The sequence below is a fragment of the Pinus tabuliformis genome, chromosome 8 (assembly GCF_031772625.1).
Source record: "Pinus tabuliformis cultivar Carrire ecotype Pingquan chromosome 8, CPIR1, whole genome shotgun sequence".
Taxonomy (NCBI): Eukaryota; Viridiplantae; Streptophyta; class Pinopsida; order Pinales; family Pinaceae; genus Pinus; species Pinus tabuliformis.
In genome coordinates, this window is record NC_142294.1 from 236,551,593 (window position 1) to 236,565,336 (window position 13,744).

Here is a 13,744-nt window from a genome sequence, read left to right on the forward strand (position 1 = left end):
ATGTGGTCCAATGCCTGTTCCTTCTACAAATGGAAACAAATATATGATGACATTTATTGATGAATACACCAGAATGTGTTGGGTTTATTTATTGAAGAACAAATCTGATGCTTTTCAAACATCCAAGAACTTTCATAAATGGATTGAAAATGATGCACAATCTCATTGGGTCTATTCACACTGATAATGGAAAATAATACACATCAAATGAATTTGAAAGCTATCTTTGCCAACATGGGATCAAATATCAAATAATTGTGCCTTATAATCCCCAACAGAATGGCGTCGCTGAAAGAATGAATAGGAAAATCTTAAATATGGTACGATCCATGCTCTTCTTCAAAAATGTAAAGATAATGTTTTGGTCTGATGCTGTTATATGTGCTGCATATATAAAGAATAGATGTCCATCTAATGCTATTAGAAACAAGACTCCATATGAAATGTGGTATGGACATGTTCCTTTGGTAAAGCATCTCAAGGTCTTTGGTTCCATCTGTTATGCCTTGATACTAAAGGTACATAGAAAAAAACTTGGTGCTAGAAGTCATAAATGTATCTTCCTGGGGTATTCAAACACCTCCAAAGCATATCGTCTCTATGATAAAGTAAATAAAAAAAAAATTGTATCTAGAGATGTAATTTTTCTTGAATCATCCAAAACTAACAATGTTGTTGAGCGGCAACTTGATCGCTTCGATAGATTCGCAAAAGAAAAATCATTTCAAGAATTTGATAATCAGATTCCACATCTTGAAGGGGGGATTCCTATACTAGATCAACATGTGGAATCTTCTTCTGAAGAACACTCTTCCCTACATGAAACTCCAACAACGAATGATGCTTAAAGTGATGTGATTGACAGAATTGAGAGACTCAACCTTGATTCAGTCCCAACTCAATCAGAGGAGTAGCCTGGACCATCTGAGAAAGGTTCCCCAATGTGGCTGACAAAGACACATGAAATTTTTCATCCTAATGAGGTTGGAAAGAGATGAACTAGAAATTCAAACCAACAAAATAGAGGTGATGTAGATGACTCTAATTCACCTATTGATACAGATGTTTCTTAAGATTGTGAATTGAACTTGTCTATAGATTTTGAACCAACTTCCTTCAAATAAGTTTCTTCTCATGATGAATGGAAAGAAGCGATGTAAAAGGAGTATGATGCCCTCATAAAGAATGGCACTTGGAAGCTAGTTGATCCTCCATTAGTGATCAAACCAATTGGCTGCAAGTGGCTCTACAAGAACAAGTATAAAGTCGATGGCTCACTTGACAAGCACAAAGCTAGTATTGTGGCAAAAGGTTTTGCACAGAAGGAAGGGGTCGATTATGAGGAGACTTTTGCCCCCACAGAAAAATGGGCTACCATCAGGACACTCTTTTCCCTAGCAGCTCAAAACAGTTGGAAAGTCCATCAAATGGATGTAAAAACTGCTTTCTTGAATGGAGATCTAAAAGAGAATATTTTTATATCCCATCCTAAAGGAATTTCTGTGAAAGGACAAGAACATAAAGTATGCAAACTTGTGAAGTCCCTATATGACCTCAAACAAGCACCGTGAGCCTGGTATGAAAAACTAACTAAGCATCTTTTGAAACTCAATTTCAAACATTATGATCTTGATGATGCAACTTTATTTGTTAAGAAAGTCTACAAAACAGTTGTATATGTTGTGGTGTATGTAGATGATCTTTTGATGATAGGGAACAATGAAAGCTACATTTCATCCATAAAGAAGGAATTGGGGAAAAGTTTTGAAATGATTGATTTGGGCTATGTTCAATACTATCTTGGTATTGAAGTAACCCAACATCTGAAGTCCATATTTATTTCTCAAAAGAAATACATTGGAGATCTTTTGAAAAGGTTTGGCATGACAGAATGCAATCCTCTTACTACTCCAACGGAACAAAACTTAAAGCTCACATCTATTGAAGGAAAAGAATTTGAGGATGCAACAAAGTATAGACATCTGGTAGGAAGTGTCAACTACCTAACTACTACCAGACCAGACATTTCGTTTGTTGTTGGAATCCTCTCCAGGTTTATGCAAAAGCCTTGTGAGGGACATTGGTCTACTGCAAAAAGAGTTCTACGGTACTTGAAGGGAACTCAAGACTTTGGAATGAAGTATACACAGGTGGACGACTTTAGCTTGATTGGATACTCTAATTCAGACTTCGATGGAGACAAAGAAACTGGGGTATCTACTTCAGGATATGTTATGAGTCTTGGATCAAGAGTTGTCTCCTGGAGATCACGCAAACAATTAGTTCCAATAGATTCCACAATAGAAGCAAAATACGTGGCAGCAACTGAAGCAACAAAAGAAATTGTGTGGCTCAGGAAAATTCTTGAATATTTGCAGGTAATACAAGTACAATCAACTCCACTCATGATTGACAATACCTCTGCAATAAATTTGGCCAAGAACCCAAAGTTCCATGATCGAACGAAGCTCATGAATACCTAATATCATTTGATTCGACATCATGTTGAGGCCAAAACAATCCATTTGCGTCATTGTTCCACTAATGAGAAAATTGCTGACATATTCACCAAAGAACTTAGAAGAAAAAAGCTTGAGCGATTTAGAATGATGCTTGGAATCACCAACATCCCTTCAGATTAAGGGGGGGAATGTTGACACCTAAGCATCGGGATTGGGTGAATATAATGTAAATAAATAATAAGTAATATGAACCGTCATTGAGAGATGAAATGAATAGTCTCTCCCTCATGTATATAATAAAGACCAACCTGAAATAATGGAATATACGAATCAATTTTGCTTTGAGGAGTTACTGCCTGGCCTGACAACATTGTAGCATTTTTGGGAGATGTTGATATTCCATTGGATTTTTTGGTCTTGTACTTATTAAGTAATTATACTTAATAAACCGATGTCATCATGGAACCAAGCCCCCAACCCAGCCTGGGCTCTTACTATAACTTTTTGGAGGGCGGCAAAATTATTCCTCAAAAATTCATAGTGCCACTATTTCTAGCACTAGAGGAAGAAAGAGTATGAATCCACACTTGGATGAGGATCGCTAAATCCAAGGGGATAGCAGATGTAGGGCCGCTAGAGGAAAGGCTCAAGGAAACACAAAGGGAGTTGGCAACAGTACGACATGTGGAAAGCTCCCAAGAGGCCAAGTTAAGAGAAGAGAATGAGCTGCTTAAACATCAGCTACAGCTACAAGGACAGAGGAAAGAAGAGGGCATAACAACCAAGGACACCACAGAAGAGCCTCAGGGAAAAGAAGGAATGCAAACTGAACTTGGGGCACTAAACCGGCAACTACAGGAAAGGGAATTTCAAGTAGGCCTAAAGATACAATCTCTAAAATAGTAGATGCAAGAAAAGGAGGCACCACTGGCCTACATGGCCAGTTGGGCAATGGAAGCTCTGTAATGTAGGCAGCCGGCCAAATCCTATGGCCTATACCTCAGGGATCAGTGGCTGCAATTCCAAATCAACACATTGGCACAGAGGGGTATCTCCCAAATCCAAAAACCGCAGTAGTTCATGGATTTATGTAACAACAGTTCATTGGAAGGCAAGGCCAAGCTATCAGAGTTCTACCTTCATAATTTGGCCCTCCCAAATATAACCTCATGGGACCCCAACAAAGCAGTAGGGGACATGCAGATGATGGCAATGTCCTCATGGCTAAACCACGAAGAAAAGAGAGCGGCAGAGGTAAAAAATGTCATGAACCGAGAATTACAAGAACCACTGCTGATTAGAGCAGAGCCAAGGGACCCCACAACATTGATATCCGCCCACCAGCACCTAGCAACCAACTCTCAGGCTCTGTTAGAGTACATGGATTGGCAGGCTCAGGCCATAGCACATTTTAAGGATATGGAGCGACTATTGGGGGGAAATTGTGTTCATGCTTTCACTCGTAGGTGGAACACATTGTCCCACAGCCTCAAAATCAGGGAATATCACACCCCAACTAGAATGAGGGAGGCCTTGGCATGAGTTCCTCTCTACAAGAAGTCTATGGAGAACCTCCAGGCCAGCTGGCTAGGCCTCAAGCTATGTCTACCTTTGCTTTTGGGATTGTTAGAAGGAGGCACATAAGAAGAAGAGCATAAGCAGTGGGAAGAGGTGGAAAGGAAGGCCAGATTCCATGACAGTGAGGAGGATACTACTTCAGAAGCCTGGGATGTGAGGGTGGTGATTAAAGCAATGAAAGGCGAGGAGCTGGACTAGTTTCTCAAAGGATGAGCAACCCTTTTAGCAGGGGGGTGATGATGAGCCCCAAATTTGGTAACTTGTTGGGCTCATATGGCCTAATTATCCTTGTTCAGTCCTTGTTCAATCCTTCATTTTTCATAGCTTATGCATTATTTTTCAGTATGTTTATGTCATTTGTATGAATAAGGGTAGTCACTCCTCCTAGGTGGCTAACACGTACTCATTTTAGGTTTTTTTGACACATGTTGGAGCAAAACCGAGAAATCATGGGCTAGAAGATAGCCAAGCTTGAGGTGAGGATTCTTAGGGGGGTTGTCTATGGCATTAAATAGCCATTCTTTGGGATCTTCACCCCCAACTTCGAGCTCCAAAGGCCACCAAAACCGGATCTAGAAGGCAGCCAAGCAGATTTTGGAAGGGGTTGTCTACTCACAGTTTGGACAGCCAAGTCCCATAAATTTAGGAGGCCAGCTAGGGCCCTCATGGTTTATAAATGTTAAGGCCTCAGCCTTTGTAAGGGACTTTTGAAACCATTTCATATTTTGCACTACAGTGCTGTTAGCTTTACTTTGTTCTCTTATAGCCATTTGGGCATAACTCTTGACTTATGACTATTTTTTGATAATGAGAAGCAGTCTGATTTTATATCAACTCTGAGTTTTCTATAGGAGCCATAGCTCTCAAGGTTGGGCCCAACCTGAGAGCCTAGGGCTTCCTTTTTGTACTATTACCTTTCCCTTATGCATCGTTGTTTTCCTTTTCTGCATTTGAAACGTATTTCTGATGGGCAGATTTAGTTGTGTTGGTTAAATAGGTCACCGTTTATGAATAGAATTGCTTCAGATGTTTAAAATAGATTGGTAGGATAATAACAGAAAAAAATCCAAGAAAAGGGTCAACAACACTCTCAGTTTCACCTCATCCTTATTAGATCAGGGGCTGGAATTGAAGAAACAGTGCTGCCCCAACAAAAACACTAGTTTGCTTGACCATGCAATCCTTAGTGTACTGTTTTCATTTGCAGAAGTTAGTTATGGGTTCAGATCTCTGAAATGTTCTTTGCATGATTGATGTACATGGTTTTTTTTCCAAATAAAGCTGTTTTTCATTCATGTTATTGATAGTTAGATTAGATTATCTAGGAATTTGATTATTTGTAAGACTTTGTTGAGTCGGTTAAATGTACACAGTACAAGGCATCTCTACCACTCTCTCATCCACCTAAGCTTCATCAGAGCCATCTATTCCATCTCCTAGCTAGGTTCCTCGTCTCACACCTGTCCTTTTTCCCACGTAACCCTACCTTCTTGCTCCATCATTGTCTTAGCCTTCTTTAATCCAAGTCAGCTTTCTACACCCCCTCACCACTCCATCCACGAGTCCCTGGGTCTCTCCAGGCCCCTATCCTACCTCCCTATCCATTCATGCATCTTCCCTCACTCACCCATCCTCTAAAATCCACTTTTTAAACATCCTGTAGAAATTTCTGAACATCTTGTAGAACCCCTGCAGACTTCCCGTAGAAGCTCACAAATGAGGTTTCTTGATAGCCAAACTTTGTGAAACTCTTTGGAAGGGTGTTAGGTACTCCTTAGACCCTCTCTGAACCTTCCCAACCTTTTCCAAGCATTTCTCCTCCTTGATCCACCCCTGCACAGTAAAAATCTAGTTAAAAGCACATGCATGATAATTCTAATAACCTATTCAAAAATACAAAAAGACGTTTTCTTCAGGTAGAGGTAGTCTAGACACATGTATTTTACCTTCATATAAGTAATGGCATCCATTCCAGTAGTTTTCATTCTCTCCATTGCATCAGTAGGACTAGCTGGTAGAATTAGGGTTTGCTAGGGTTTGCGTTACTTTTTGGTTTTTAGCTTCTTTCTGCAAGTAGATCATCTTCCTTTGAGTTAGCTTTCATCCATCAGTTAAAAAGCTTCTTATAAGAGCTCATAGAAGTTGGCTTAAGCCCCTAGCAGACTTGTGCCAACTGACCAAGTGACAGCTGCGGCAAGAGCTAGTACTTGTGCATATAGCACCGTCGCTTCCAAGTCTGTTACGAACTACCAGGTTGATAAAAGTAAAGAAGGGAGTCCCAGGATGTTATAGACATTTTTGTGCCTTGCATCACTGAGCATGAAATGTCAATAATCAAGGGATCCAAAGTCCCTAAACATGTTGTTCCTACCCCTAGAGGAAAAAGGCCAGCAAACCAGAGCAATTCACTGAAGTTCTCCACCTGAAAACACTCAAAAACAGGCCATTTCTGGATCATGTCAACTACTCCACTGAGCATCTGCGCTGAATGTCAATTGGTCCACTGTCTACCTACGCTGAATTTCAACTGCAAAGAAGGCTACCTGCGCTGAGCGTAACTGGACAAGTGGCAGGCTCATTTCTCAAAGTGTCAATGCCCAGGAAGCTTCCAAAACGACCCTTGGGTCAGGGAATTCGACTGGTGATGAGTAAGAGGTTCCAAATCTCCAAGTGGAAGCAAGAACCTCCATGTGGATTCAAGAACTGAAGTGGGAGAGGACACTAGTCAGTTTCATACCAGCCTCAAGCTGACTCATCCTCTCTCCAAAACTCTTATATATAGATCTCTCTCCATGAGGTCAAGGAGGCTGGAAGGTTGTGATTGCAAAGAATTGTTGTTGGTTTGTGGTTAGATCATTGGGTGTTTATGCTTTGAAATAATACATTAATACATTGTCTTTTTGCATTTGTAATTTTAGAATAGGCATCCATTATTTGTACTGAAGAATACTATGAGGATTCCTTTTCCATTTATGAAGGTAGACTTAGGTTTGTTATTACATACTTCTGAGAATGGGATGTTGTCCCCTGATATTCAGCTGCGTGTTAAATTTTTTTGAAGGGCTACATTGGGTGATTAATGTAAAAATAAACCCATATATATTTTGAATAGTGTGTATTACCAAAAAAAAGGGCGATATATATTGGGTATTGACATTTGCTGTCAATTTGAGTTTGTTGTGTAGTCATATCAGAACTATATTTTTTTTCCCATTAAGAGTAAACGTTTTGCAGCTGAAATTTTTTTTGCTACAGTATGCATTCAATCATATCCATCATGGGAATAGTTCTCACTGGCAAAGAGAACTATCCTGAGTGGTCCCAGATGATAAAGCACACGCTCATTTTCAATGAGTTGTGGAAAGGAGTGTGTGTTGGAGACGGAGACAAAGAGCCAGAACAACCTACCTCAGACAAAGAGATCGTCATTTGGGAAAACAAGAATAGAAAAGCTTATGCATTAATCGTAGCATCTGCAAATGAAGAGGTGAGTCGCCATATTTCACCATTTTCAACTTCTTTTGAAGCCTTACAAAAGCTGAAAGAACTCTATGACTCACATTCTACACTTGAAGTTGTTCAACTCATGATTAAACTCTTCACTCTTGAACTGTAAAATAATGATCCTCTTGCTCTTGTATCTGAAGTAAAGTATATAATTCATGATATCAAATCCACTAAGGTTGAATTGGATATTCCTCTTATCGCTTTTCTCAAGGCACTTTATCCTACCTACTCCAATTATCTTGAGTCATTGCAAGCAAATGGAAATCTCAAAGATATCATGTTTGACTCTCTTGTGAAAAAGTTTGCTGAAAGAGAGAAAGATTTTGGAAATAAGACAACCCTTGAATATTTTGAAGAGGTTGTGTGCCTTGCTCATAAAGAAAAGAATCCTGCACAAGATTCTTCCAGAGGAAGAGGTGGTCGAAGAGGAACAGGAAGATATTTCAGAGGCAGGGGGGCAGACAGTCTCAAGGAGAAAAGGTAGATTTTCACTGCATACGCTGCAAGAGAAATGGATCACATGATGTCTCTACATGCAAGTTACCATGGGACAAAATTGAGCAGCAAAGAAACCAATAGAAAGGTAAAACTAACGATACAAACAAAGGTAAACCTCCTGAATCTGCTCACTATGTTGTGGCACACTGCAATATTGGAGTAAATGAAGATTTATTTATTGATTCACTTGCTTCTTGGAAAAATGATTAGTTGCTTGATTCAAGAGAAACCCGCCACTTGACTCATAGAAAATATTTTTTTGAATAATTAACTGAAAATGTTGATGGAGCAGTATACTTTGTAGACCAATAAAAGTGTTATCTCAAAATCATGCCCTGGAAGGCTGCAAACCAGGAAGACTTCAAGTAACTGTTTCAAACCAATCTTTTGACTAAGGCTTAGCCCCCTTAGCCTGAGAGGGATCTCTCAAAAAGGGTTATTGATTTTGACTATTAATAAGATGGCTAACTCTTGTGGAATAACAATGATAAATATGAAGGCTGGACAAACATTACATAAGTTTCCATTGGGCCTATGGAGTCAATCATACTTCAGTAAACAAGGATACTGCCTTTACATAGAAGTCAAGGCATTTAGCATTTAGATGCTCAGAACATAACTCATATAAAACCAATGTTTACAAATGCATACAGGAAATCAGAGCACAATCAGTGAATTCTGAGTGATTATGCATTTATACAACTGTAAAAGACATGAAGGAAATAATAAAATCACCATTCTGAACATGGAAAACCTTTATGAATCCTGAGAAGAAAAGCAGCTAACTTATATTACTGAACTCTGTCTTTTTCATAAGCCAAAATAGTACTCTGTTTTATAAAATATCCAACCCTCATTACATCGTTGTCTCAGCTATATATAGGATCCTTATTCTAACTAATTCGAACTTCCTCCTCCAGCATGAGGGGAATTCGATAACTGCCTCTAATGACACCTATCAGCTATTTAACTAACTATTAAATACAATAAAGTGCTGACTGGAGTTTTAAAGAGTTCTAAATTAACTATGACTCTAACTCTATCTTCCATGCATAATGACTTTTCCTTGTTCTTTGACACCTGGTCCCCTTTTTGATGTGGCTGAGCTGGATGTTTAATACTCCATATCTACCTTGAACGCTAAATCCTTTAACTACTCAGTAGTGTTGGGAGATGTCCCTTGCTTCTCGGTTCCAGTTTGCCTCAAATTTCTCAAATGTACAGCAGCATGTCTTCTAGCTTTTAATAACCCAACATATGGAACACTGCCACGTTCTTGATGTGCTGTGAGCTTCATCGATGGACATGTGTGCAGGCAAAAGTTTCTTACAGGCAGCTCGTTTGTTGTATCTTGAATGGTGATAAAGGGGCTTTACAACAAAAATTTAAAATTGGATTTAAATCTTCAACCTTTTTAGGCATCCACCTGTCTTGACTTGATTGAGTGCTGGCAGCTCCAGATGATGTTCTTGCATACCCTTTTGGCGTTTCCCTTTCAAAATTCCCGCTCATAATACAAAACTGTCTATCTGTGTTAAAATCATCACCTACAGCAGTTTCGTAGCGCGCTACGAAACTGCTGTGTAATTTCAAAAACACAGTCTTCTTTTCATAGCTAAATGATCGCCATTGTTCATGGCTTAAACACCTTACTCCCTTGATTGTTTTGAAAAGATTTGCTTGCAGCTTTTCAAGAAACAGATATTTCTCCTGAGGAAAAGATGCAATGACATCAATAACACCATTGACTGTTCCAAATATAATTGTATGAAGCTGGCTGGTACCTCACTGGCTGATTAATGGATGCATTGCCTGTTTGCCCTTTATCAGTTGCAATAGCATTTCCAGAATGACCAGCTGAATCAGGTGCTCCACAAAGAAATAGCCCATTCCTCCATGTAACACTTTCTTCAATGACATTCTGACATCAATATCATTCTCTCCAGGTCTAATCACATCAAACTCAAATCCTAACTTCTTCCCTGCCCTTTAAAATTCACTTCACACAGCTGGTGCTTTGGCCAAAGGTATGGGAACAACATCAAAAGACAATCCTATGGCCGAGAACTGAATTCCATAGGTGTCCACGAAGACTCAGCACGCATTAGATGCAGTTTTTCAACAAAAGGCTCCAGAATTTTCGCTTCTTCCACTGGGGCAAAGGCCATACAAATACTGAGCTCTTGAACGGTTTCTCCATAGTGTCTGCTATAGTATAGAAGCATTCCATGGTCTCTCCGCAATGCCCAGTTATATGGTTGAAGAATGAGAGGCCTCTCGGATGACATAATGGAAAATCTCAATTCTTGGGGGCGCAATGTTAAAGCATTTGAGTTATCAAACTTGCTGGGCTGGTCAAAAGTATGGTGCACTGGTCGAAGAGGAGAAGTTAGCAATAAGCCAGGATGGGCCCTTGATGCACGCTTCCAATAAAGCCTTTTAAGATTTGCCAAAGCAACTGCAATTATGTCTCTGTTTGATCCAAGCTCAATATCTCGAAGTGATCTGCTATTCAAATCAAAAGCTTTTGATCCAGGATGTTTAACACAACCACATTTACTTTAGCAAACCAGCTTTCTCCTTCAGATAGTTGAAAAAGCTCCTCAGTGTATTCAGTTTTGGGCCATATCAAAAATTCTTCACCAACACGAGCTCCTACAATAGTAACTCCAAGTCTTCGGCAAACTTCAATATATATTATGCTTAGCATTATTCCACTTCCAAATGCAGATTTAAGCACTTGATGCAAGTATGACTGTTTTGGATTGTTAAGAAGAGATGACCTAGTAAGCCTCGTAAATAAAAAAGAACAAAATTCACCGCCTCCAAAATTTGCAACAGATGGCACCCAATTTCTTTTAATACTAACTCTGCTTCCACTTGTTTTGTCACTTTCTTTCCAGCTGTGATTTCAAAAGCACAGATCTTCATGATGGCAGTTGTAGCATAACCCATGACCACATTATCCCCCGAATGAGCCTCGGCCACATCACATAATTTTCCTATAATATATTGCGCAGAGTATTTCCCATCAGTTGTTCCATACTCTCCTAAAACCCAGCATATTACTTGCAAAAGAATAGATGGAAGTTTCGGCTCTCCAAGTATCTGCAAATATGAATCCACAGCAGAAGATCTCAATTGGCTATCAGCATCCTCATCATCTTCACCAGAACCTTCAGCAATCCGTCGCATTAAATTATGTGCCACTTTAATATTTACCAAATCTCCATCGTGCTCAAAGACTTTGTTCATAGTCTGAATGAACCAATGATTGCTTGGTGCAAAGCGTTCTTCAAGTTCGATGGATCTTGATGCTATTTATGTTTTATAGTGAGAGTCATTGATGCTGATCATGTAGCTGATCATGCGTTCTGCAATTACTTCAACATTGCTGGATTTTGTCATTTTATAAAGTAAATCCAATGTCTTCCATTTAAGTGAATCATCTGGATCCTCTAAGCAATCGATCACTGCCAATTGATGTTCTTCTGCGAAGTCAGGGTTGATCTTAATGACTCTACCAAGTGCATCAATACCCATATACTTCAAATTGTGGCTGTCACTCTTTAAAAACCTGGATGTCACTTCAGCCGCAGTTTCCAGTAGCTTGGGACTGGGATAAATAGATGTCACCGTTGGTTTTAGAAAGAGTCACCATTTTGTTGCGCTTAGACTTCGGCATCTTTGATGCTGGGAGTAAATCAGAGCAGAACAAAGGCCAAAGTAGCAAACACGCTTAACAGAATACAGCGTCAGAGCAAGGGTTTATCTTCGAATAGAGTTTTTGTCGCGTTAAATCTCGTTGAAGGTGTTGCTTTGTGCCTTTTAAATGAGAGGCATGTGGAGTACAGTCAAATCCCACCGCATTTAGGCCCTTTCCCAGGCGGTCCAATCCGGGTATTGTTAACATTAATAATATTATGGCCTCTGCTGCTGCGGTGTACCCATGACGGCCACATTTAGACTGCAATTCTCTTGAACCATCATCACGGAGCTCCCATTTGTATAACTGAATCTTTTGATTGATGCCAGCAAGCAACTTTCCATTAAATGCATTCAGATCGTAAACAGAACCCTTTGTCTCCTTCTCAGCAACGACTGCAACATGTGCCAATACTAAGACACCTAACTACCTAAAACACAACGGATTCTGATGATGGAAAATTTAGGTAACCTGATGTATGTTCCCCTGTGAGATTCTCACTGGATGCGGATTTCTGGAGGGAAGCAGAACTCTGTACAATAGGCATGTTAGGATATTGATTTCCACTGGATACCAGAACTTTGGCCAATGTAGTGGGATTATAGGAAAAACCTTGAGAATGAAACACGGCAGTATTATTTGTATATTGATGATAAGATCCAACACTGTGACATGTTGAGTCAGATATTCCCACAGAATCCATAGGAGACAGCTGTGAAATATTGGCTATGGATTCGAACAATTCCCCAATTTCGTAGTGCAGCCAGTGCAAAATATGAATTATGCGCTACGAAATCACCTAGACAATTTCAGCTTTGAAAATTTTTTCTTGAGTGATAACAAAAAGATCAAGGCATCAGGGTTTGGTACAATCAGGCTTAAACTGTCTGGTCTTCCAGACTTTCTTCTGCATCATGTTCTATATCTCTCATAGCTCAAGAGAAACTTGCTATCCTTGGTCCATATCTGCCAGCAAGGTCACTCCATTCATATGTTTGATGGCAAGCTTGAGGTAAGAAAAGCATCTGACCACTCACTTGCCATGAGGGGAATAGAAGAAGAAAGGTTTCTCAAGCTGCAAGGAACCTCTGCTTGTGCACAACATTTCTCATACAATTCTCATTACGAAGAAGGTACAATTCAATCATGTTTATTATGGCATGCTATATTTGGACATTTGAACTATGACAACCTCCACTTGTTCAAGAAAAATGGTGTTGCTAATTTGCCTACAATTTCTAGGAAACTCAAGCAATGTGATGTTTGCATTCTAGGAAAGCATAGCAAACAGTCTTTTCATGATTCACATTCAAGAACACATAGAAAACTTGAACTCATGCATTCAGATTTATGTGGTCCAATGCCTGTTCCTTCTGCAAATGGAAACAAATATATGATGACATTTATTGATGACTACACCAGAATGTGTTGGGTTTATTTATTGAAGAACAAATCTGATGCTTTTCAAACATTCAAGAACTTTCATAAATGGATTGAAAATGATGCAAAATCACATATTGGGTCTATTCGAACTGATAATGGAAAAGAATACACATCAAATGAATTTGAAAGCTATCTTTGCCATCATGGGATCAAACATTAAATAACTGTACCTTATAATCCCCAACAGAATGGTGTAGCTGAAAGAATGAATAGGACAATCTTAAATATGGTACGATCCATGCTCTTCTTCAAAAATGTAAATAAGTTTTGGGTTGATGCTCTTCTATGGGATGCATATATAAAGAATAGATGTCCATATAATGCTATTAGAAGCAAGACTCCATATGAAATGTGGTATGGACATGTTCCTTTGGTAAAGCATCTCAGGGTATTTGGTTCCACCTGTTATGCCTTGATACCAAACGTACATAGAAACAAACTTGGTGCTAGAAGTTGTAAATGTATCTTCCTGGGGTATTCAAACACCTCTAAAGAATATCTTCTCTATGATGAAGTAAATAAAAAGTTTGTTGTATCTAGAGATGTAATT

At 39.3% G+C, this 13,744-nt stretch overlaps 1 pseudogene; it reads right to left on the reverse strand.

Annotated features, from left to right (window-relative positions):
- Positions 1-10,099: 10,099 nt before the first annotated feature.
- On the reverse strand, positions 10,100-11,300 carry LOC149235010 (uncharacterized; annotated as a pseudogene).
- Positions 11,301-13,744: the final 2,444 nt, after the last annotated feature.